Raw genomic sequence first — 18906 nt, 5'->3', positions numbered from 1 at the left:
ATCTAAAAAAACGCAAACGGACAACGAAAAAGGGGGGTGCAACACGAGGACTTCCCATGGGGTCACCCATCCTAGTACTACTCTCGCCCAAGCACGCTTAACTGCGGAGTTCTGATGGGATCCGGTGCATTAGTGCTGGTATGATCGCACCCGAAATACTGTCCATGCTTATTGCTTGTATGTCTTAAAAGACACAGAACCTCCTTTGTTTTCGTACGCGAGGCGTGGGACCCACGTGACCGATCGGCTCCGTTCCAAAAATACGAAAACCATCAACCATGAAGCGGAGGCCACCCGAGCATAGAAATAGCAAGAAAGAAAAAAAACAAAAAAAAACCGCACGTAAAATCTAAAAAAACGCAAACGGACAACGAAAAAGGGGGGTGCAACACGAGGACTTCCCAGGGGGTCACCCATCCTAGTACTACTCTCGCCCAAGCACGCTTAACTGCGGAGTTCTGATAGGATCCGGTGCATTAGTGCTGGTATGATCGCACCCGAAATACTATCCATGCTTATTGCTTGTATGTCTTAAAAGACGCAGAACCTCCTTTGTTTTCGTACGCGAGGCGTGGGACCCACGTGACCGATCGGCTCCGTTCCAAAAATACGAAGACCATGAACCATGAAACGGAGGCCACCCGAGCATAGAAATAGCAAGAAAGAAAAAAAAAACAAAAAAAAACCGCACGTAAAATCTAAAAAAACGCAAACGGACAACGAAAAAGGGGGGTGCAACACGAGGACTTCCCAGGGGGTCACCCATCCTAGTACTACTCTCGCCCAAGCACGCTTAACTACGGAGTTCTGATGGGATCCGGTGCATTAGTGCTGGTATGATCGCACCCGAAATACTATCCATGCTTATTGCTTGTATGTCTTAAAAGACGCAGAACCTCCTTTGTTTTCGTACGCGAGGCGTGGGACCCACGTGACCGATCAGCTCCGTTCCAAAAATACGAAGACCATCAACCATGAAGCGGAGGCCACCCGAGCATAGAAATAGCAAGAAAGAAAAAAAAACAAAAAAAAACCGCACGTAAAATCTAAAAAAACGCAAACGGACAACGAAAAAGGGGGGTGCAACACGAGGACTTCCCATGGGGTCACCCATCCTAGTACTACTCTCGCCCAAGCACGCTTAACTGCGGAGTTCTGATGGGATCCGGTGCATTAGTGCTGGTATGATCGCACCCGAAATACTGTCCATGCTTATTGCTTGTATGTCTTAAAAGACACAGAACCTCCTTTGTTTTCGTACGCGAGGCGTGGGACCCACGTGACCGATCGGCTCCGTTCCAAAAATACGAAGACCATGAACCATGAAACGGAGGCCACCCGAGCATAGAAATAGCAAGAAAAAAAAAACAAAAAAAAACCGCACGTAAAATCTAAAAAAACGCAAACGGACAACGAAAAAGGGGGGTGCAACACGAGGACTTCCCAGGGGGTCACCCATCCTAGTACTACTCTCGCCCAAGCACGCTTAACTGCGGAGTTCTGATGGGATCCGGTGCATTAATGCTGGTATGATCGCACCCGAAATACTATCCATGCTTATTGCTTTTATGTCTTAAAAGACGCAGAACCTCCTTTGTTTTCGTACGCGAGGCGTGGAACCCACGTGACCGATCGGCTCCGTTCCAAAAATACGAAAACCATCAACCATGAAGCGGAGGCCACCCGAGCATAGAAATAGCAAGAAAGAAAAAAAAACAAAAAAAAACCGCACGTAAAATCTAAAAAAACGCAAACGGACAACGAAAAAGGGGGATGCAACACGAGGACTTCCCAGGGGGTCACCCATCCTAGTACTACTCTCGCCCAAGCACGCTTAACTGCGGAGTTCTGATGGGATCCGGTGCATTAGTGCTGGTATGATCGCACCCGAAATACTATCCATGCTTATTGCTTGTATGTCTTAAAAGACGCAGAACCTCCTTTGTTTTCGTACGCGAGACGTGGGACCCACGTGACTGATCGGCTCCGTTCCAAAAATACGAAGACCATGAACCATGAAACGGAGGCCACCCGAGCATAGAAATAGCAAGAAAGAAAAAAAAACAAAAAAAAAACCGAACGTAAAATATAAAAAAACGCAAACGGACAACGAAAAAGGGGGGTGCAACACGAGGACTTCCCATGGGGTCACCCATCCTAGTACTACTCTCGCCCAAGCACGCTTAACTGCGGAGTTCTGATGGGATCCGGTGCATTAGTGCTGGTATGATCGCACCCGAAATACTGTCCATGCTTATTGCTTGTATGTCTTAAAAGACACAGAACCTCCTTTGTTTTCGTACGCGAGGCGTGGGACCCACGTGACCGATCGGCTCCGTTCCAAAAATACGAAAACCATCAACCATGAAGCGGAGGCCACCCGAGCATAGAAATAGCAAGAAAGAAAAAAAAACAAAAAAAAACCGCACGTAAAATCTAAAAAAACGCAAACGGACAACGAAAAAGGGGGGTGCAACACGAGGACTTCCCAGGGGGTCACCCATCCTAGTACCACTCTCGCCCAAGCACGCTTAACTGCGGAGTTCTGATGGGATCCGGTGCATTAGTGCTGGTATGATCGCACCCGAAATACTATCCATGCTTATTGCTTGTATGTCTTAAAAGACGCAGAACCTCCTTTGTTTTCGTACGCGAGGCGTGGGACCCACGTGACCGATCAGCTCCGTTCCAAAAATACGAAGACCATCAACCATGAAGCGGAGGCCACCCGAGCATAGAAATAGCAAGAAAGAAAAAAAAACAAAAAAAAACCGCACGTAAAATCTAAAAAAACGCAAACGGACAACGAAAAAGGGGGGTGCAACACGAGGACTTCCCATGGGGTCACCCATCCTAGTACTACTCTCGCCCAAGCACGCTTAACTGCGGAGTTCTGATGGGATCCGGTGCATTAGTGCTGGTATGATCGCACCCGAAATACTGTCCATGCTTATTGCTTGTTTGTCTTAAAAGACACAGAACCTCCTTTGTTTTCGTACGCGAGGCGTGGGACCCACGTGACCGATCGGCTCCGTTCCTAAAATACGAAGACCATGAACCATGAAACGGAGGCCACCCGAGCATAGAAATAGCAAGAAAAAAAAAACAAAAAAAAACCGCACGTAAAATCTAAAAAAACGCAAACGGACAACGAAAAAGTGGGGGTGCAACACGAGGACTTCCCAGGGGGTCACCCATCCTAGTACTACTCTCGCCCAAGCACGCTTAACTGCGGAGTTCTGATGGCATCCGGTGCATTAGTGCTGGTATGATCGCACCCGAAATACTATCCATGCTTATTGCTTTTATGTCTTAAAAGACGCAGAACCTCCTTTGTTTTCGTACGCGAGGCGTGGAACCCACGTGACCGATCGGCTCCGTTCCAAAAATACGAAAACCATCAACTATGAAGCGGAGGCCACCCGAGCATAGAAATAGCAAGAAAGAAAAAAAAAACAAAAAAAAACCACACGTAAAATCTAAAAAAACGCAAACGGACAACGAAAAAGGGGGGTGCAACACGAGGACTTCCCAGGGGGTCACCCATCCTAGTACCACTCTCGCCCAAGCACGCTTAACTGCGGAGTTCTGATGGGATCCGGTGCATTAGTGCTGGTATGATCGCACCCGAAATACTATCCATGCTTATTGCTTGTATGTCTTAAAAGACGCAGAACCTCCTTTGTTTTCGTACGCGAGACGTGGGACCCACGTGACCGATCGGCTCCGTTCCAAAAATACGAAGACCATGAACCATGAAACGGAGGCCACCCGAGCATAGAAATAGCAAGAAAGAAAAAAAAACAAAAAAAAACCGCACGTAAAATCTAAAAAAACGCAAACGGACAACGAAAAAGGGGGGTGCAACACGAGGACTTCCCAGGGGGTCACCCATCCTAGTACTACTCTCGCCCAAGCACGCTTAACTACGGAGTTCTGATGGGATCCGGTGCATTAGTGCTGGTATGATCGCACCCGAAATACTATCCATGCTTATTGCTTGTATGTCTTAAAAGACGCAGAACCTCCTTTGTTTTCGTACGCGAGGCGTGGGACCCACGTGACCGATCAGCTCCGTTCCAAAAATACGAAGACCATCAACCATGAAGCGGAGGCCACCCGAGCATAGAAATAACAAGAAAGAAAAAAAACAAAAAAAAACCGCACGTAAAATCTAAAAAAACGCAAACGGACAACGAAAAAGGGGGGTGCAACACGAGGACTTCCCATGGGGTCACCCATCCTAGTACTACTCTCGCCCAAGCACGCTTAACTGCGGAGTTCTGATGGGATCCGGTGCATTAGTGCTGGTATGATCGCACCCGAAATACTGTCCATGCTTATTGCTTGTATGTCTTAAAAGACACAGAACCTCCTTTGTTTTCGTACGCGAGGCGTGGGACCCACGTGACCGATCGGCTCCGTTCCAAAAATACGAAAACCATCAACCATGAAGCGGAGGCCACCCGAGCATAGAAATAGCAAGAAAGAAAAAAAACAAAAAAAAAACCGCACGTAAAATCTAAAAAAACGCAAACGGACAACGAAAAAGGGGGGTGCAACACGAGGACTTCCCAGGGGGTCACCCATCCTAGTACCACTCTCGCCCAAGCACGCTTAACTGCGGAGTTCTGATGGGATCCGGTGCATTAGTGCTGGTATGATCGCACCCGAAATACTATCCATGCTTATTGCTTGTATGTCTTAAAAGACGCAGAACCTCCTTTGTTTTCGTACGCGAGGCGTGGGACCCACGTGACCGATCAGCTCCGTTCCAAAAATACGAAGACCATCAACCATGAAGCGGAGGCCACCCGAGCATAGAAATAGCAAGAAAGAAAAAAAAACAAAAAAAAACCGCACGTAAAATCTAAAAAAACGCAAACGGACAACGAAAAAGGGGGGTGCAACACGAGGACTTCCCATGGGGTCACCCATCCTAGTACTACTCTCGCCCAAGCACGCTTAACTGCGGAGTTCTGATGGGATCCGGTGCATTAGTGCTGGTATGATCGCACCCGAAATACTGTCCATGCTTATTGCTTGTTTGTCTTAAAAGACACAGAACCTCCTTTGTTTTCGTACGCGAGGCGTGGGACCCACGTGACCGATCGGCTCCGTTCCTAAAATACGAAGACCATGAACCATGAAACGGAGGCCACCCGAGCATAGAAATAGCAAGAAAAAAAAAACAAAAAAAAACCGCACGTAAAATCTAAAAAAACGCAAACGGACAACGAAAAAGGGGGGGTGCAACACGAGGACTTCCCAGGGGGTCACCCATCCTAGTACTACTCTCGCCCAAGCACGCTTAACTGCGGAGTTCTGATGGGATCCGGTGCATTAATGCTGGTATGATCGCACCCGAAATACTATCCATGCTTATTGCTTTTATGTCTTAAAAGACGCAGAACCTCCTTTGTTTTCGTACGCGAGGCGTGGAACCCACGTGACCGATCGGCTCCGTTCCAAAAATACGAAAACCATCAACCATGAAGCGGAGGCCACCCGAGCATAGAAATAGCAAGAAAGAAAAAAAAACAAAAAAAAACCGCACGTAAAATCTAAAAAAACGCAAACGGACAACGAAAAAGGGGGGTGCAACACGAGGACTTCCCAGGGGGTCACCCATCCTAGTACTACTCTCGCCCAAGCACGCTTAACTGCGGAGTTCTGATGGGATCCGGTGCATTAGTGCTGGTATGATCGCACCCGAAATACTATCCATGCTTATTGCTTGTATGTCTTAAAAGACGCAGAACCTCCTTTGTTTTCGTACGCGAGACGTGGGACCCACGTGACCGATCGGCTCCGTTCCAAAAATACGAAGACCATGAACCATGAAACGGAGGCCACCCGAGCATAGAAATAGCAAGAAAGAAAAAAAAACAAAAAAAAAACCGCACGTAAAATATAAAAAAACGCAAACGGACAACGAAAAAGGGGGGTGCAACACGAGGACTTCCCATGGGGTCACCCATCCTAGTACTACTCTCGCCCAAGCACGCTTAACTGCGGAGTTCTGATGGGATCCGGTGCATTAGTGCTGGTATGATCGCAACCGAAATACTGTCCATGCTTATTGCTTGTATGTCTTAAAAGACACAGAACCTCCTTTGTTTTCGTACGCGAGGCGTGGGACCCACGTGACCGATCGGCTCCGTTCCAAAAATACGAAAACGATCAACCATGAAGCGGAGGCCACCCGAGCATAGAAATAGCAAGAAAGAAAAAAAACAAAAAAAAACCGCACGTAAAATCTAAAAAAACGCAAACGGACAACGAAAAAGGGGGGTGCAACACGAGGACTTCCCAGGGGGTCACCCATCCTAGTACCACTCTCGCCCAAGCACGCTTAACTGCGGAGTTCTGATGGGATCCGGTGCATTAGTGCTGGTATGATCGCACCCGAAATACTATCCATGCTTATTGCTTGTATGTCTTAAAAGACGCAGAACCTCCTTTGTTTTCGTACGCGAGGCGTGGGACCCACGTGACCGATCAGCTCCGTTCCAAAAATACGAAGACCATCAACCATGAAGCGGAGGCCACCCGAGCATAGAAATAGCAAGAAAGAAAAAAAAACAAAAAAAAACCGCACGTAAAATCTAAAAAAACGCAAACGGACAACGAAAAAGGGGGGTGCAACACGAGGACTTCCCATGGGGTCACCCATCCTAGTACTACTCTCGCCCAAGCACGCTTAACTGCGGAGTTCTGATGGGATCCGGTGCATTAGTGCTGGTATGATCGCACCCGAAATACTGTCCATGCTTATTGCTTGTTTGTCTTAAAAGACACAGAACCTCCTTTGTTTTCGTACGCGAGGCGTGGGACCCACGTGACCGATCGGCTCCGTTCCTAAAATACGAAGACCATGAACCATGAAACGGAGGCCACCCGAGCATAGAAATAGCAAGAAAAAAAAAACAAAAAAAAACCGCACGTAAAATCTAAAAAAACGCAAACGGACAACGAAAAAGTGGGGGTGCAACACGAGGACTTCCCAGGGGGTCACCCATCCTAGTACTACTCTCGCCCAAGCACGCTTAACTGCGGAGTTCTGATGGCATACGGTGCATTAGTGCTGGTATGATCGCACCCGAAATACTATCCATGCTTATTGCTTTTATGTCTTAAAAGACGCAGAACCTCCTTTGTTTTCGTACGCGAGGCGTGGAACCCACGTGACCGATCGGCTCCGTTCCAAAAATACGAAAACCATCAACTATGAAGCGGAGGCCACCCGAGCATAGAAATAGCAAGAAAGAAAAAAAAACAAAAAAAAACCACACGTAAAATCTAAAAAAACGCAAACGGACAACGAAAAAGGGGGGTGCAACACGAGGACTTCCCAGGGGGTCACCCATCCTAGTACCACTCTCGCCCAAGCACGCTTAACTGCGGAGTTCTGATGGGATCCGGTGCATTAGTGCTGGTATGATCGCACCCGAAATACTATCCATGCTTATTGCTTGTATGTCTTAAAAGACGCAGAACCTCCTTTGTTTTCGTACGCGAGACGTGGGACCCACGTGACCGATCGGCTCCGTTCCAAAAATACGAAGACCATGAACCATGAAACGGAGGCCACCCGAGCATAGAAATAGCAAGAAAGAAAAAAAAACAAAAAAAAACCGCACGTAAAATCTAAAAAAACGCAAACGGACAACGAAAAAGGGGGGTGCAACACGAGGACTTCCCAAGGGGTCACCCATCCTAGTACTACTCTCGCCCAAGCACGCTTAACTACGGAGTTCTGATGGGATCCGGTGCATTAGTGCTGGTATGATCGCACCCGAAATACTATCCATGCTTATTGCTTGTATGTCTTAAAAGACGCAGAACCTCCTTTGTTTTCGTACGCGAGGCGTGGGACCCACGTGACCGATCAGCTCCGTTCCAAAAATACGAAGACCATCAACCATGAAGCGGAGGCCACCCGAGCATAGAAATAGCAAGAAAGAAAAAAAACAAAAAAAAACCGCACGTAAAATCTAAAAAAACGCAAACGGACAACGAAAAAGGGGGGTGCAACACGAGGACTTCCCATGGGGTCACCCATCCTAGTACTACTCTCGCCCAAGCACGCTTAACTGCGGAGTTCTGATGGGATCCGGTGCATTAGTGCTGGTATGATCGCACCCGAAATACTGTCCATGCTTATTGCTTGTATGTCTTAAAAGACACAGAACCTCCTTTGTTTTCGTACGCGAGGCGTGGGACCCACGTGACCGATCGGCTCCGTTCCAAAAATACGAAGACCATGAACCATGAAACGGAGGCCACCCGAGCATAGAAATAGCAAGAAAAAAAAAACAAAAAAAAACCGCACGTAAAATCTAAAAAAACGCAAACGGACAACGAAAAAGGGGGGGGTGCAACACGAGGACTTCCCAGGGGGTCACCCATCCTAGTACTACTCTCGCCCAAGCACGCTTAACTGCGGAGTTCTGATGGGATCCGGTGCATTAATGCTGGTATGATCGCACCCGAAATACTATCCATGCTTATTGCTTTTATGTCTTAAAAGACGCAGAACCTCCTTTGTTTTCGTACGCGAGGCGTGGAACCCACGTGACCGATCGGCTCCGTTCCAAAAATACGAAAACCATCAACCATGAAGCGGAGGCCACCCGAGCATAGAAATAGCAAGAAAGAAAAAAAAACAAAAAAAAACCGCACGTAAAATCTAAAAAAACGCAAACGGACAACGAAAAAGGGGGGTGCAACACGAGGACTTCCCAGGGGGTCACCCATCCTAGTACTACTCTCGCCCAAGCACGCTTAACTGCGGAGTTGTGATGGGATCCGGTGCATTAGTGCTGGTATGATCGCACCGGAAATACTATCCATGCTTATTGCTTGTATGTCTTAAAAGACACAGAACCTCCTTTGTTTTCGTACGCGAGACGTGGGACCCACGTGACCGACCGGCTCCGTTCCAAAAATACGAAGACCATGAACCATGAAACGGAGGCCACCCGAGCATAGAAATAGCAAGAAAGAAAAAAAAACAAAAAAAAAACCGCACGTAAAATCTAAAAAAACGCAAACGGACAACGAAAAAGGGGGGTGCAACACGAGGACTTCCCATGGGGTCACCCATCCAAGTACTACTCTCGCCCAAGCACGCTTAACTGCGGAGTTCTGATGGGATCCGGTGCATTAGTGCTGGTATGATCGCACCCGAAATACTGTCCATGCTTATTGCTTGTATGTCTTAAAAGACACAGAACCTCCTTTGTTTTCGTACGCGAGGCGTGGGACCCACGTGACCGATCGGCTCCGTTCCAAAAATACGAAAACCATCAACCATGAAGCGGAGGCCACCCGAGCATAGAAATAGCAAGAAAGAAAAAAAACAAAAAAAAACCGCACGTAAAATCTAAAAAAACGCAAACGGACAACGAAAAAGGGGGGTGCAACACGAGGACTTCCCAGGGGGTCACCCATCCTAGTACTACTCTCGCCCAAGCACGCTTAACTGCGGAGTTCTGATAGGATCCGGTGCATTAGTGCTGGTATGATCGCACCCGAAATACTATCCATGCTTATTGCTTGTATGTCTTAAAAGACGCAGAACCTCCTTTGTTTTCGTACGCGAGGCGTGGGACCCACGTGACCGATCGGCTCCGTTCCAAAAATACGAAGACCATGAACCATGAAACGGAGGCCACCCGAGCATAGAAATAGCAAGAAAGAAGAAAAAACAAAAAAAAAACCGCACGTAAAATCTAAAAAAACGCAAACGGACAACGAAAAAGGGGGGTGCAACACGAGGACTTCCAAGGGGGTCACCCATCCTAGTACTACTCTCGCCCAAGCACGCTTAACTACGGAGTTCTGATGGGATCTGGTGAATTAGTGCTGGTATGATCGCACCCGAAATACTATCCATGCTTATTGCTTGTATGTCTTAAAAGACGCAGAACCTCCTTTGTTTTCGTACGCGAGGCGTGGGACCCACGTGACCGATCAGCTCCGTTCCAAAAATACGAAGACCATCAACCATGAAGCGGAGGCCACCCGAGCATAGAAATAGCAAGAAAGAAAAAAAAACAAAAAAAAACCGCACGTAAAATCTAAAAAAACGCAAACGGACAACGAAAAAGGGGGGTGCAACACGAGGACTTCCCATGGGGTCACCCATCCTAGTACTACTCTCGCCCAAGCACGCTTAACTGCGGAGTTCTGATGGGATCCGGTGCATTAGTGCTGGTATGATCGCACCCGAAATACTGTCCATGCTTATTGCTTGTATGTCTTAAAAGACACAGAACCTCCTTTGTTTTCGTACGCGAGGCGTGGGACCCACGTGACCGATCGGCTCCGTTCCAAAAATACGAAGACCATGAACCATGAAACGGAGGCCACCCGAGCATAGAAATAGCAAGAAAAAAAAAACAAAAAAAAACCGCACGTAAAATCTAAAAAAACGCAAACGGACAACGAAAAAGGGGGGGGGTGCAACACGAGGACTTCCCAGGGGGTCACCCATCCTAGTACTACTCTCGCCCAAGCACGCTTAACTGCGGAGTTCTGATGGGATCCGGTGCATTAATGCTGGTATGATCGCACCCGAAATACTATCCATGCTTATTGCTTGTATGTCTTAAAAGACGCAGAACCTCCTTTGTTTTCGTACGCGAGGCGTGGGACCCACGTGACCGATCGACTCCGTTCCAAAAATACGAAGACCATGAACCATGAAACGGAGGCCACCCGAGCATAGAAATAGCAAGAAAGAAAAAAAAAACAAAAAAAAACCACACGTAAAATCTAAAAAAACGCAAACGGACAACGAAAAAGGGGGGTGCAACACGAGGACTTCCCAGGGGGTCACCCATCCTAGTACTACTCTCGACCAAGCACGCTTAACTGCGGAGTTCTGATGGGATCCGGTGCATTAGTGCTGGTATGATCGCACCCGAAATACTATCCATGCTTATTGCTTGTATGTCTTAAAAGACGCAGAACCTCCTTTGTTTTCGTACGCGAGGCGTGGGACCCACGTGACCGATCAGCTCCGTTCCCAAAATACGAAGACCATCAACCATGAAGCGGAGGCCACCCGAGCATAGAAATAGCAAGAAAGAAAAAAAAACAAAAAAAAACCGCACGTAAAATCTAAAAAAACGCAAACGGACAACGAAAAAGGGGGGTGCAACACGAGGACTTCCCATGGGGTCACCCATCCTAGTACTACTCTCGCCCAAGCACGCTTAACTGCGGAGTTCTGATGGGATCCGGTGCATTAGTGCTGGTATGATCGCACCCGAAATACTATCCATGCTTATTGCTTGTATGTCTTAAAAGACACAGAACCTCCTTTGTTTTCGTACACGAGGCGTGGGACCCACGTGACCGATCGGCTCCGTTCCAAAAATACGAAGACCATGAACCATGAAACGGAGGCCACCCGAGCATAGAAATAGCAAGAAAAAAAAAACAAAAAAAAACCGCACGTAAAATCTAAAAAAACGCAAACGGACAACGAAAAAGGGGGGGTGCAACACGAGGACTTCCCAGGGGGTCACCCATCCTAGTACTACTCTCGCCCAAGCACGCTTAACTGCGGAGTTCTGATGGGATCCGGTGCATTAGTGCTGGTATGATCGCACACGAAATACTATCCATGCTTATTGCTTTTATGTCTTAAAAGACGCAGAACCTCCTTTGTTTTCGTACGCGAGGCGTGGAACCCACGTGACCGATCGGCTCCGTTCCAAAAATACGAAAACCATCAACCATGAAGCGGAGGCCACCCGAGCATAGAAATAGCAAGAAAAAAAAAACAAAAAAAAACCGCACGTAAAATCTAAAAAAACGCAAACGGACAACGAAAAAGGGGGTGCAACACGAGGACTTCCCAGGGGGTCACCCATCCTAGTACTACTCTCGCCCAAGCACGCTTAATTGCGGAGTTCTGATGAGATCCAGTGCATTAGTGCTGGTATGATCGCACCCGAAATACTATCCATGCTTATTGCTTGTATGTCTTAAAAGACGCAGAACCTCCTTTGTTTTCGTACGCGAGACGTGGGACCCACGTGATCGATCAGCTCCGTTCCAAAAATACGAAGACCATCAACCATGAAGCGGAGGCCACCCGAGCATAGAAATAGCAAGAAAGAAAAAAAAACAAAAAAAAACCGCACGTAAAATCTAAAAAAACGCAAACGGACAACGAAAAAGGGGGGTGCAACACGAGGACTTCCCAGGGGGTCACCCATCCTAGTACTACTCTCGCCCAAGCACGCTTAACTACGGAGTTCTGATGGGATCCGGTGCATTAGTGCTGGTATGATCGCACCCGAAATACTATCCATGCTTATTGCTTGTATGTCTTAAAAGACGCAGAACCTCCTTTGTTTTCGTACGCGAGGCGTGGGACCCACGTGACCGATCAGCTCCGTTCCAAAAATACGAAGACCATCAACCATGAAGCGGAGGCCACCCGAGCATAGAAATAGCAAGAAAGAAAAAAAAACAAAAAAAAACCGCACGTAAATTCTAAAAAAACGCAAACGGACAACGAAAAAGGGGGGTGCAACACGAGGACTTCCCATGGGGTCACCCATCCTAGTACTACTCTCGCCCAAGCACGCTTAACTGCGGAGTTCTGATGGGATCCGGTGCATTAGTGCTGGTATGATCGCACCCGAAATACTGTCCATGCTTATTGCTTGTATGTCTTAAAAGACACAGAACCTCCTTTGTTTTCGTACGCGAGGCGTGGGACCCACGTGACCGATCGGCTCCGTTCCAAAAATACGAAGACCATGAACAATGAAACGGAGGCCACCCGAGCATAGAAATAGCAAGAAAAAAAACAAAAAAAAACCGCACGTAAAATCTAAAAAAACGCAAACGGACAACGAAAAAAAGGGGTGCAACACGAGGACTTCCCAGGGGGTCACCCATCCTAGTACTACTCTCGCCCAAGCACGCTTAACTGCGGAGTTCTGATGGGATCCGGTGCATTAGTGCTGGTATGATCGCACCCGAAATACTATCTATGCTTATTGCTTTTATGTCTTAAAAGACGCAGAACCTCCTTTGTTTTCGTACGCGAGGCGTGGAACCCACGTGACCGATCGGCTCCGTTCCAAAAATACGAAAACCATCAACCATGAAGCGGAGGCCACCCGAGCATAGAAATAGCAAGAAAGAAAAAAAAACAAAAAAAAACCGCACGTAAAATCTAAAAAAACGCAAACGGACAACGAAAAAGGGGGGTGCAACACGAGGACTTCCCAGGGGGTCACCCATCCTAGTACTACTCTCGCCCAAGCACGCTTAACTACGGAGTTCTGATGGGATCCGGTGCATTAGTGCTGGTATGATCGCACCCGAAATACTATCCATGCTTATTGCTTGTATGTCTTAAAAGACGCAGAACCTCCTTTGTTTTCGTACGCGAGGCGTGGGACCCACGTGACCGATCGGCTCCGTTCCAAAAATACGAAGACCATGAACCATGAAACGGAGGCCACCCGAGCATAGAAATAGCAATAAAGAAAAAAAAACAAAAAAAAAACCGCACGTAAAATCTAAAAAAACGCAAACGGACAACGAAAAAGGGGGGTGCAACACGAGGACTTCCCAGGGGGTCACCCATCCTAGTACTACTCTCGCCCAAGCACGCTTAACTGCGGAGTTCTGATGGGATCCGGTGCATTAGTGCTGGTATGATCGCACCCGAAATACTATCCATGCTTATTGCTTGTATGTCTTAAAAGACGCAGAACCTCCTTTGTTTTCGTACGCGAGGCGTGGAACCCACGTGACCGATCGGCTCCGTTCCAAAAATACGAAAACCATCAACCATTAAGCGGAGGCCACCCGAGCATAGAAATAGCAAGAAAGAAAAAAAAAACAAAAAAAAACCGCACGTAAAATCTAAAAAAACGCAAACGGACAACGAAAAAGGGGGGTGCAACACGAGGACTTCGCAGGGGGTCACCCATCCTAGTACTACTCTCGCCCAAGCACGCTTAACTGCGGAGTTCTGATGGGATCCGGTGCATTAGTGCTGGTATGATCGCACCCGAAATACTATCCATGCTTATTGCTTGTATGTCTTAAAAGACGCAGAACCTCCTTTGTTTTCGTACGCGAGGCGTGGGACCCACGTGACCGATCGACTCCGTTCCAAAAATACGAAGACCATGAACCATGAAACGGAGGCCACCCGAGCATAGAAATAGCAAGAAAGAAAAAAAAACAAAAAAAAACCACACGTAAAATCTAAAAAAACGCAAACGGACAACGAAAAAGGGGGGTGCAACACGAGGACTTCCCAGGGGGTCACCCATCCTAGTACTACTCTCGCCCAAGCACGCTTAACTGCGGAGTTCTGATGGGATCCGGTGCATTAGTGTTGGTATGATCGCACCCGAAATACTATCCATGCTTATTGCTTGTATGTCTTAAAAGACGCAGAACCTCCTTTGTTTTCGTACGCGAGGCGTGGGACCCACGTGACCGATCAGCTCCGTTCCAAAAATACGAAGACCATCAACCATGAAGCGGAGGCCACCCGAGCATAGAAATAGCAAGAAAAAAAAAACAAAAAAAAACCGCACGTAAAATCTAAAAAAACGCAAACGGACAACGAAAAAACGGGGGTGCAACACGAGGACTTCCCAGGGGGTCACCCATCCTAGTACTACTCTCGCCCAAGCACGCTTAACTGCGGAGTACTGATGGGATCCGGTGCATTAGTGCTGGTATGATCGCACCCGAAATACTATCCATGCTTATTGCATGTATGTCTTAAAGGACGCAGAACCTCCTTTGTTTTCGTACGCGAGGCGTGGGACCCACGTGACCGATCGGCTCCGTTCCAAAAATACGAAGACCATGAACCATGAAACGAAGGCCACCCGGGCATAGAAATAGCAAGAAAGAAAAAAAAACCGCACGTAAAATCTAAAAAAACGCAAACGGACAACGAAAAAGGGGGGTGCAACACGAGGACTTCCCAGGGGGTCACCCATCCTAGTACTACTCTCGCCCAAGCACGCTTGACTGCGGAGTTCTGATGGGATCCGGTGCATTAGTGCTGGTATGATCGCACCCGAAATACTATCCATGCTTATTGCTTGTATGTCTTAAAAGACGCAGAACCTCCTTTGTTTTCGTACGCGAGGCGTGGGACCCACGTGACCGATCAGCTCCGTTCCAAAAATACGAAGACCATCAACCATGAAGCGGAGGCCACCCGAGCATAGAAATAGCAAGAAAGAAAAAAAAAACAAAAAAAAACCGCACGTAAAATCTAAAAAAACGCAAACGGACAACGAAAAAGGGGGGTGCAACACGAGGACTTCCCATGGGGTCACCCATCCTAGTACTACTCTCGCCCAAGCACGCTTAACTGCGGAGTTCTGATGGGATCCGGTGCATTAGTGCTGGTATGATCGCACCCGAAATACTGTCCATGCTTATTGCTTGTATGTCTTAAAAGACACAGAACCTCCTTTGTTTTCGTACGCGAGGCGTGGAACCCACGTGACCGATCGGCTCCGTTCCAAAAATACGAAAACCATCAACCATGAAGCGGAGGCCACCCGAGCATAGAAATAGCAAGAAAGAAAAAAAAACAAAAAAAAACCGCACGTAAAATCTAAAAAAACGCAAACGGACAACGAAAAAGGGGGGTGCAACACGAGGACTTCGCAGGGGGTCACCCATCCTAGTACTACTCTCGCCCAAGCACGCTTAACTGCGGAGTTCTGATGGGATCCGGTGCATTAGTGCTGGTATGATCGCACCCGAAATACTATCCATGCTTATTGCTTGTATGTCTTAAAAGACGCAGAACCTCCTTTGTTTTCGTACGCGAGGCGTGGGACCCACGTGACCGATCGACTCCGTTCCAAAAATACGAAGACCATGAACCATGAAACGGAGGCCACCCGAGCATAGAAATAGCAAGAAAGAAAAAAAAACAAAAAAAAACCACACGTAAAATCTAAAAAAACGCAAACGGACAACGAAAAAGGGGGGTGCAACACGAGGACTTCCCAGGGGGTCACCCATCCTAGTACTACTCTCGCCCAAGCACGCTTAACTGCGGAGTTCTGATGGGATCTGGTGCATTAGTGCTGGTATGATCGCACCCGAAATACTATCCATGCTTATTGCTTGTATGTCTTAAAAGACGCAGAACCTCCTTTGTTTTCGTACGCGAGGCGTGGGACCCACGTGACCGATCAGCTCCGTTCCAAAAATACGAAGACCATCAACCATGAAGCGGGGGCCACCCGAGCATAGAAATAGCAAGAAAAAAAAAAACAAAAAAAAACCGCACGTAAAATCTAAAAAAACGCAAACGGACAACGAAAAAATGGGGGTGCAACACGAGGACTTCCCAGGGGGTCACCCATCCTAGTACTACTCTCGCCCAAGCACGCTTAACTGCGGAGTACTGATGGGATCCGGTGCATTAGTGCTGGTAAGATCGCACCCGAAATACTATCCATGCTTATTGCATGTATGTCTTAAAGGACGCAGAACCTCCTTTGTTTTCGTACGCGAGGCGTGGGACCCACGTGACCGATCGGCTCCGTTCCAAAAATACGAAGACCATGAACCATGAAACGAAGGCCACCCGGGCATAGAAATAGCAAGAAAGAAAAAAAAACCGCACGTAAAATCTAAAAAAACGCAAACGGACAACGAAAAAGGGGGGTGCAACACGAGGACTTCCCAGGGGGTCACCCATCCTAGTACTACTCTCGCCCAAGCACGCTTGACTGCGGAGTTCTGATGGGATCCGGTGCATTAGTGCTGGTATGATCGCACCCGAAATACTATCCATGCTTATTGCTTGTATGTCTTAAAAGACGCAGAACCTCCTTTGTTTTCGTACGCGAGGCGTGGGACCCACGTGACCGATCAGCTCCGTTCCAAAAATACGAAGACCATCAACCATGAAGCGGAGGCCACCCGAGCATAGAAATAGCAAGAAAGAAAAAAAAACAAAAAAAAACCGCACGTAAAATCTAAAAAAACGCAAACGGACAACGAAAAAGGGGGGTGCAACACGAGGACTTCCCATGGGGTCACCCATCCTAGTACTACTCTCGCCCAAGCACGCTTAACTGCGGAGTTCTGATGGGATCCGGTGCATTAGTGCTGGTATGATCGCACCCGAAATACTGTCCATGCTTATTGCTTGTATGTCTTAAAAGACACAGAACCTCCTTTGTTTTCGTACGCGAGGCGTGGGACCCACGTGACCGATCGGCTCCGTTCCAAAAATACGAAGACCATGAACCATGAAACGGAGGCCACCCGAGCATAGAAATAGCAAGAAATAAAACAAAAAAAAACCGCACGTAAAATCTAAAAAAACGCAAACGGACAACGAAAAAGGGGGGGTGCAACACGAGGACTTCCCAGGGGGTCACCCATCCTAGTACTACTCTCGCCCAAGCACGCTTAACTGCGGAGTTCTGATGGGATCCGGTGCATTAGTGCTGGTATGATCGCACCCGAAATACTATCCATGCTTATTGCTTGTATGTCTTAAAAGACGCAGAACCTCCTTTGTTTTCGTACGCGAGGCGTGGGACCCACGTGACCGATCAGCTCCGTTCCAAAAATACGAAGACCATCAACCATGAAGCGGAGGCCACCCGAGCATAGAAATAGCAAGAAAGAAAAAAAAAACAAAAAAAAACCGCACGTAAAATCTAAAAAAACGCAAACGGACAACGAAAAAGGGGGGTGCAACACGAGGACTTCCCATGGGGTCACCCATCCTAGTACTACTCTCGCCCAAGCACGCTTAACTGCGGAGTTCTGATGGGATCCGGTGCATTAGTGCTGGTATGATCGCACCCGAAATACTGTCCATGCTTATTGCTTGTATGTCTTAAAAGACACAGAACCTCCTTTGTTTTCGTACGCGAGGCGTGGAACCCACGTGACCGATCGGCTCCGTTCCAAAAATACGAAAACCATCAACCATGAAGCGGAGGCCACCCGAGCATAGAAATAGCAAGAAAGAAAAAAAAACAAAAAAAAACCGCACGTAAAATCTAAAAAAACGCAAACGGACAACGAAAAAGGGGGGTGCAACACGAGGACTTCGCAGGGGGTCACCCATCCTAGTACTACTCTCGCCCAAGCACGCTTAACTGCGGAGTTCTGATGGGATCCGGTGCATTAGTGCTGGTATGATCGCACCCGAAATACTATCCATGCTTATTGCTTGTATGTCTTAAAAGACGCAGAACCTCCTTTGTTTTCGTACGCGAGGCGTGGGACCCACGTGACCGATCGACTCCGTTCCAAAAATACGAAGACCATGAACCATGAAACGGAGGCCACCCGAGCATAGAAATAGCAAGAAAGAAAAAAAAACAAAAAAAAACCACACGTAAAATCTAAAAAAACGCAAACGGACAACGAAAAAGGGGGGTGCAACACGAGGACTTCCCAGGGGGTCACCCATCCTAGTACTACTCTCGCCCAAGCACGCTTAACTGCGGAGTTCTGATGGGATCTGGTGCATTAGTGCTGGTATGATCGCACCCGAAATACTATCCATGCTTATTGCTTGTATGTCTTAAAAGACGCAGAACCTCCTTTGTTTTCGTACGCGAGGCGTGGGACCCACGTGACCGATCAGCTCCGTTCCAAAAATACGAAGACCATCAACCATGAAGCGGGGGCCACCCGAGCATAGAAATAGCAAGAAAAAAAAAAACAAAAAAAAACCGCACGTAAAATCTAAAAAAACGCAAACGGACAACGAAAAAATGGGGGTGCAACACGAGGACTTCCCAGGGGGTCACCCATCCTAGTACTACTCTCGCCCAAGCACGCTTAACTGCGGAGTACTGATGGGATCCGGTGCATTAGTGCTGGTAAGATCGCACCCGAAAT

At 47.7% G+C, this 18906-nt stretch overlaps 55 non-coding genes across 55 annotated transcripts; all 55 read right to left on the bottom strand.

The window, feature by feature from the left end:
• Nucleotides 1-33: 33 nt before the first annotated feature.
• LOC145152918 (5S ribosomal RNA) lies at nucleotides 34-152 on the bottom strand. The gene has a single exon (XR_013733442.1). It is a non-coding gene; the product is annotated as a 5S ribosomal RNA (ribosomal RNA).
• Nucleotides 153-380: 228 nt separating this feature from the next.
• LOC145137966 (5S ribosomal RNA) lies at nucleotides 381-499 on the bottom strand. The gene has a single exon (XR_013721286.1). It is a non-coding gene; the product is annotated as a 5S ribosomal RNA (ribosomal RNA).
• Nucleotides 500-729: 230 nt separating this feature from the next.
• On the bottom strand, nucleotides 730-848 carry LOC145152416 (5S ribosomal RNA). The gene has a single exon (XR_013732935.1). It is a non-coding gene; the product is annotated as a 5S ribosomal RNA (ribosomal RNA).
• Nucleotides 849-1077: 229 nt separating this feature from the next.
• On the bottom strand, nucleotides 1078-1196 carry LOC145152917 (5S ribosomal RNA). The gene has a single exon (XR_013733441.1). It is a non-coding gene; the product is annotated as a 5S ribosomal RNA (ribosomal RNA).
• Nucleotides 1197-1422: 226 nt separating this feature from the next.
• On the bottom strand, nucleotides 1423-1541 carry LOC145154277 (5S ribosomal RNA). Its single transcript, XR_013734756.1, has one exon. It is a non-coding gene; the product is annotated as a 5S ribosomal RNA (ribosomal RNA).
• A 229-nt stretch (nucleotides 1542-1770) lies between these two features.
• LOC145153913 (5S ribosomal RNA) lies at nucleotides 1771-1889 on the bottom strand. The gene has a single exon (XR_013734404.1). It is a non-coding gene; the product is annotated as a 5S ribosomal RNA (ribosomal RNA).
• A 230-nt stretch (nucleotides 1890-2119) lies between these two features.
• On the bottom strand, nucleotides 2120-2238 carry LOC145152916 (5S ribosomal RNA). Its single transcript, XR_013733439.1, has one exon. It is a non-coding gene; the product is annotated as a 5S ribosomal RNA (ribosomal RNA).
• Nucleotides 2239-2467: 229 nt separating this feature from the next.
• On the bottom strand, nucleotides 2468-2586 carry LOC145155261 (5S ribosomal RNA). Its single transcript, XR_013735710.1, has one exon. It is a non-coding gene; the product is annotated as a 5S ribosomal RNA (ribosomal RNA).
• A 229-nt stretch (nucleotides 2587-2815) lies between these two features.
• LOC145152915 (5S ribosomal RNA) lies at nucleotides 2816-2934 on the bottom strand. Its single transcript, XR_013733438.1, has one exon. It is a non-coding gene; the product is annotated as a 5S ribosomal RNA (ribosomal RNA).
• A 227-nt stretch (nucleotides 2935-3161) lies between these two features.
• On the bottom strand, nucleotides 3162-3280 carry LOC145146191 (5S ribosomal RNA). Its single transcript, XR_013727137.1, has one exon. It is a non-coding gene; the product is annotated as a 5S ribosomal RNA (ribosomal RNA).
• Nucleotides 3281-3510: 230 nt separating this feature from the next.
• Nucleotides 3511-3629, bottom strand: LOC145155260 (5S ribosomal RNA). The gene has a single exon (XR_013735709.1). It is a non-coding gene; the product is annotated as a 5S ribosomal RNA (ribosomal RNA).
• A 229-nt stretch (nucleotides 3630-3858) lies between these two features.
• LOC145152415 (5S ribosomal RNA) lies at nucleotides 3859-3977 on the bottom strand. Its single transcript, XR_013732934.1, has one exon. It is a non-coding gene; the product is annotated as a 5S ribosomal RNA (ribosomal RNA).
• A 228-nt stretch (nucleotides 3978-4205) lies between these two features.
• LOC145152914 (5S ribosomal RNA) lies at nucleotides 4206-4324 on the bottom strand. Its single transcript, XR_013733437.1, has one exon. It is a non-coding gene; the product is annotated as a 5S ribosomal RNA (ribosomal RNA).
• Nucleotides 4325-4553: 229 nt separating this feature from the next.
• Nucleotides 4554-4672, bottom strand: LOC145155259 (5S ribosomal RNA). Its single transcript, XR_013735708.1, has one exon. It is a non-coding gene; the product is annotated as a 5S ribosomal RNA (ribosomal RNA).
• Nucleotides 4673-4901: 229 nt separating this feature from the next.
• On the bottom strand, nucleotides 4902-5020 carry LOC145152913 (5S ribosomal RNA). Its single transcript, XR_013733436.1, has one exon. It is a non-coding gene; the product is annotated as a 5S ribosomal RNA (ribosomal RNA).
• Nucleotides 5021-5247: 227 nt separating this feature from the next.
• On the bottom strand, nucleotides 5248-5366 carry LOC145154276 (5S ribosomal RNA). Its single transcript, XR_013734755.1, has one exon. It is a non-coding gene; the product is annotated as a 5S ribosomal RNA (ribosomal RNA).
• A 229-nt stretch (nucleotides 5367-5595) lies between these two features.
• LOC145144132 (5S ribosomal RNA) lies at nucleotides 5596-5714 on the bottom strand. The gene has a single exon (XR_013725149.1). It is a non-coding gene; the product is annotated as a 5S ribosomal RNA (ribosomal RNA).
• Nucleotides 5715-5944: 230 nt separating this feature from the next.
• LOC145156094 (5S ribosomal RNA) lies at nucleotides 5945-6063 on the bottom strand. Its single transcript, XR_013736519.1, has one exon. It is a non-coding gene; the product is annotated as a 5S ribosomal RNA (ribosomal RNA).
• A 228-nt stretch (nucleotides 6064-6291) lies between these two features.
• LOC145155258 (5S ribosomal RNA) lies at nucleotides 6292-6410 on the bottom strand. The gene has a single exon (XR_013735707.1). It is a non-coding gene; the product is annotated as a 5S ribosomal RNA (ribosomal RNA).
• Nucleotides 6411-6639: 229 nt separating this feature from the next.
• Nucleotides 6640-6758, bottom strand: LOC145152912 (5S ribosomal RNA). Its single transcript, XR_013733435.1, has one exon. It is a non-coding gene; the product is annotated as a 5S ribosomal RNA (ribosomal RNA).
• Nucleotides 6759-6985: 227 nt separating this feature from the next.
• On the bottom strand, nucleotides 6986-7104 carry LOC145149681 (5S ribosomal RNA). The gene has a single exon (XR_013730532.1). It is a non-coding gene; the product is annotated as a 5S ribosomal RNA (ribosomal RNA).
• A 229-nt stretch (nucleotides 7105-7333) lies between these two features.
• LOC145155257 (5S ribosomal RNA) lies at nucleotides 7334-7452 on the bottom strand. The gene has a single exon (XR_013735706.1). It is a non-coding gene; the product is annotated as a 5S ribosomal RNA (ribosomal RNA).
• A 229-nt stretch (nucleotides 7453-7681) lies between these two features.
• Nucleotides 7682-7800, bottom strand: LOC145153592 (5S ribosomal RNA). Its single transcript, XR_013734092.1, has one exon. It is a non-coding gene; the product is annotated as a 5S ribosomal RNA (ribosomal RNA).
• Nucleotides 7801-8028: 228 nt separating this feature from the next.
• Nucleotides 8029-8147, bottom strand: LOC145152911 (5S ribosomal RNA). The gene has a single exon (XR_013733433.1). It is a non-coding gene; the product is annotated as a 5S ribosomal RNA (ribosomal RNA).
• Nucleotides 8148-8375: 228 nt separating this feature from the next.
• Nucleotides 8376-8494, bottom strand: LOC145154275 (5S ribosomal RNA). Its single transcript, XR_013734754.1, has one exon. It is a non-coding gene; the product is annotated as a 5S ribosomal RNA (ribosomal RNA).
• Nucleotides 8495-8723: 229 nt separating this feature from the next.
• LOC145149015 (5S ribosomal RNA) lies at nucleotides 8724-8842 on the bottom strand. Its single transcript, XR_013729877.1, has one exon. It is a non-coding gene; the product is annotated as a 5S ribosomal RNA (ribosomal RNA).
• A 230-nt stretch (nucleotides 8843-9072) lies between these two features.
• On the bottom strand, nucleotides 9073-9191 carry LOC145153860 (5S ribosomal RNA). Its single transcript, XR_013734349.1, has one exon. It is a non-coding gene; the product is annotated as a 5S ribosomal RNA (ribosomal RNA).
• A 228-nt stretch (nucleotides 9192-9419) lies between these two features.
• On the bottom strand, nucleotides 9420-9538 carry LOC145137959 (5S ribosomal RNA). The gene has a single exon (XR_013721285.1). It is a non-coding gene; the product is annotated as a 5S ribosomal RNA (ribosomal RNA).
• Nucleotides 9539-9768: 230 nt separating this feature from the next.
• Nucleotides 9769-9887, bottom strand: LOC145147149 (5S ribosomal RNA). The gene has a single exon (XR_013728062.1). It is a non-coding gene; the product is annotated as a 5S ribosomal RNA (ribosomal RNA).
• A 229-nt stretch (nucleotides 9888-10116) lies between these two features.
• Nucleotides 10117-10235, bottom strand: LOC145152910 (5S ribosomal RNA). Its single transcript, XR_013733432.1, has one exon. It is a non-coding gene; the product is annotated as a 5S ribosomal RNA (ribosomal RNA).
• Nucleotides 10236-10464: 229 nt separating this feature from the next.
• LOC145154274 (5S ribosomal RNA) lies at nucleotides 10465-10583 on the bottom strand. The gene has a single exon (XR_013734753.1). It is a non-coding gene; the product is annotated as a 5S ribosomal RNA (ribosomal RNA).
• Nucleotides 10584-10813: 230 nt separating this feature from the next.
• On the bottom strand, nucleotides 10814-10932 carry LOC145136472 (5S ribosomal RNA). The gene has a single exon (XR_013720482.1). It is a non-coding gene; the product is annotated as a 5S ribosomal RNA (ribosomal RNA).
• Nucleotides 10933-11161: 229 nt separating this feature from the next.
• On the bottom strand, nucleotides 11162-11280 carry LOC145152909 (5S ribosomal RNA). The gene has a single exon (XR_013733431.1). It is a non-coding gene; the product is annotated as a 5S ribosomal RNA (ribosomal RNA).
• Nucleotides 11281-11507: 227 nt separating this feature from the next.
• LOC145154525 (5S ribosomal RNA) lies at nucleotides 11508-11626 on the bottom strand. The gene has a single exon (XR_013734998.1). It is a non-coding gene; the product is annotated as a 5S ribosomal RNA (ribosomal RNA).
• A 225-nt stretch (nucleotides 11627-11851) lies between these two features.
• On the bottom strand, nucleotides 11852-11970 carry LOC145146985 (5S ribosomal RNA). The gene has a single exon (XR_013727904.1). It is a non-coding gene; the product is annotated as a 5S ribosomal RNA (ribosomal RNA).
• Nucleotides 11971-12199: 229 nt separating this feature from the next.
• LOC145152414 (5S ribosomal RNA) lies at nucleotides 12200-12318 on the bottom strand. The gene has a single exon (XR_013732933.1). It is a non-coding gene; the product is annotated as a 5S ribosomal RNA (ribosomal RNA).
• Nucleotides 12319-12547: 229 nt separating this feature from the next.
• On the bottom strand, nucleotides 12548-12666 carry LOC145152907 (5S ribosomal RNA). The gene has a single exon (XR_013733429.1). It is a non-coding gene; the product is annotated as a 5S ribosomal RNA (ribosomal RNA).
• A 224-nt stretch (nucleotides 12667-12890) lies between these two features.
• LOC145144120 (5S ribosomal RNA) lies at nucleotides 12891-13009 on the bottom strand. Its single transcript, XR_013725138.1, has one exon. It is a non-coding gene; the product is annotated as a 5S ribosomal RNA (ribosomal RNA).
• Nucleotides 13010-13238: 229 nt separating this feature from the next.
• On the bottom strand, nucleotides 13239-13357 carry LOC145152413 (5S ribosomal RNA). The gene has a single exon (XR_013732932.1). It is a non-coding gene; the product is annotated as a 5S ribosomal RNA (ribosomal RNA).
• A 230-nt stretch (nucleotides 13358-13587) lies between these two features.
• Nucleotides 13588-13706, bottom strand: LOC145144109 (5S ribosomal RNA). Its single transcript, XR_013725127.1, has one exon. It is a non-coding gene; the product is annotated as a 5S ribosomal RNA (ribosomal RNA).
• Nucleotides 13707-13936: 230 nt separating this feature from the next.
• On the bottom strand, nucleotides 13937-14055 carry LOC145154764 (5S ribosomal RNA). The gene has a single exon (XR_013735223.1). It is a non-coding gene; the product is annotated as a 5S ribosomal RNA (ribosomal RNA).
• Nucleotides 14056-14284: 229 nt separating this feature from the next.
• Nucleotides 14285-14403, bottom strand: LOC145141504 (5S ribosomal RNA). The gene has a single exon (XR_013722714.1). It is a non-coding gene; the product is annotated as a 5S ribosomal RNA (ribosomal RNA).
• A 227-nt stretch (nucleotides 14404-14630) lies between these two features.
• Nucleotides 14631-14749, bottom strand: LOC145135593 (5S ribosomal RNA). Its single transcript, XR_013719896.1, has one exon. It is a non-coding gene; the product is annotated as a 5S ribosomal RNA (ribosomal RNA).
• A 219-nt stretch (nucleotides 14750-14968) lies between these two features.
• On the bottom strand, nucleotides 14969-15087 carry LOC145154720 (5S ribosomal RNA). The gene has a single exon (XR_013735180.1). It is a non-coding gene; the product is annotated as a 5S ribosomal RNA (ribosomal RNA).
• A 230-nt stretch (nucleotides 15088-15317) lies between these two features.
• Nucleotides 15318-15436, bottom strand: LOC145152906 (5S ribosomal RNA). Its single transcript, XR_013733428.1, has one exon. It is a non-coding gene; the product is annotated as a 5S ribosomal RNA (ribosomal RNA).
• A 229-nt stretch (nucleotides 15437-15665) lies between these two features.
• Nucleotides 15666-15784, bottom strand: LOC145154763 (5S ribosomal RNA). Its single transcript, XR_013735222.1, has one exon. It is a non-coding gene; the product is annotated as a 5S ribosomal RNA (ribosomal RNA).
• Nucleotides 15785-16013: 229 nt separating this feature from the next.
• On the bottom strand, nucleotides 16014-16132 carry LOC145155589 (5S ribosomal RNA). Its single transcript, XR_013736022.1, has one exon. It is a non-coding gene; the product is annotated as a 5S ribosomal RNA (ribosomal RNA).
• Nucleotides 16133-16360: 228 nt separating this feature from the next.
• LOC145145529 (5S ribosomal RNA) lies at nucleotides 16361-16479 on the bottom strand. The gene has a single exon (XR_013726496.1). It is a non-coding gene; the product is annotated as a 5S ribosomal RNA (ribosomal RNA).
• A 219-nt stretch (nucleotides 16480-16698) lies between these two features.
• On the bottom strand, nucleotides 16699-16817 carry LOC145154719 (5S ribosomal RNA). Its single transcript, XR_013735179.1, has one exon. It is a non-coding gene; the product is annotated as a 5S ribosomal RNA (ribosomal RNA).
• Nucleotides 16818-17046: 229 nt separating this feature from the next.
• LOC145152905 (5S ribosomal RNA) lies at nucleotides 17047-17165 on the bottom strand. Its single transcript, XR_013733427.1, has one exon. It is a non-coding gene; the product is annotated as a 5S ribosomal RNA (ribosomal RNA).
• Nucleotides 17166-17390: 225 nt separating this feature from the next.
• LOC145144097 (5S ribosomal RNA) lies at nucleotides 17391-17509 on the bottom strand. The gene has a single exon (XR_013725116.1). It is a non-coding gene; the product is annotated as a 5S ribosomal RNA (ribosomal RNA).
• A 230-nt stretch (nucleotides 17510-17739) lies between these two features.
• LOC145152904 (5S ribosomal RNA) lies at nucleotides 17740-17858 on the bottom strand. Its single transcript, XR_013733426.1, has one exon. It is a non-coding gene; the product is annotated as a 5S ribosomal RNA (ribosomal RNA).
• A 229-nt stretch (nucleotides 17859-18087) lies between these two features.
• Nucleotides 18088-18206, bottom strand: LOC145154762 (5S ribosomal RNA). The gene has a single exon (XR_013735221.1). It is a non-coding gene; the product is annotated as a 5S ribosomal RNA (ribosomal RNA).
• Nucleotides 18207-18435: 229 nt separating this feature from the next.
• On the bottom strand, nucleotides 18436-18554 carry LOC145155588 (5S ribosomal RNA). Its single transcript, XR_013736021.1, has one exon. It is a non-coding gene; the product is annotated as a 5S ribosomal RNA (ribosomal RNA).
• Nucleotides 18555-18782: 228 nt separating this feature from the next.
• LOC145145528 (5S ribosomal RNA) lies at nucleotides 18783-18901 on the bottom strand. Its single transcript, XR_013726495.1, has one exon. It is a non-coding gene; the product is annotated as a 5S ribosomal RNA (ribosomal RNA).
• Between the last annotated feature and the right edge of the window lie 5 nt (nucleotides 18902-18906).

The sequence above is a fragment of the Lactuca virosa genome, chromosome 1 (assembly GCF_052849685.1).
Source record: "Lactuca virosa cultivar CGN04683 chromosome 1, Lactuca_virosa_CGN04683_v6, whole genome shotgun sequence".
NCBI classification, from domain to species: domain Eukaryota; kingdom Viridiplantae; phylum Streptophyta; class Magnoliopsida; order Asterales; family Asteraceae; genus Lactuca; species Lactuca virosa.
The sequence above is the reverse complement of the archived record's forward strand: the minus strand, read 5'-3'. Positions and strand labels throughout refer to the sequence as shown.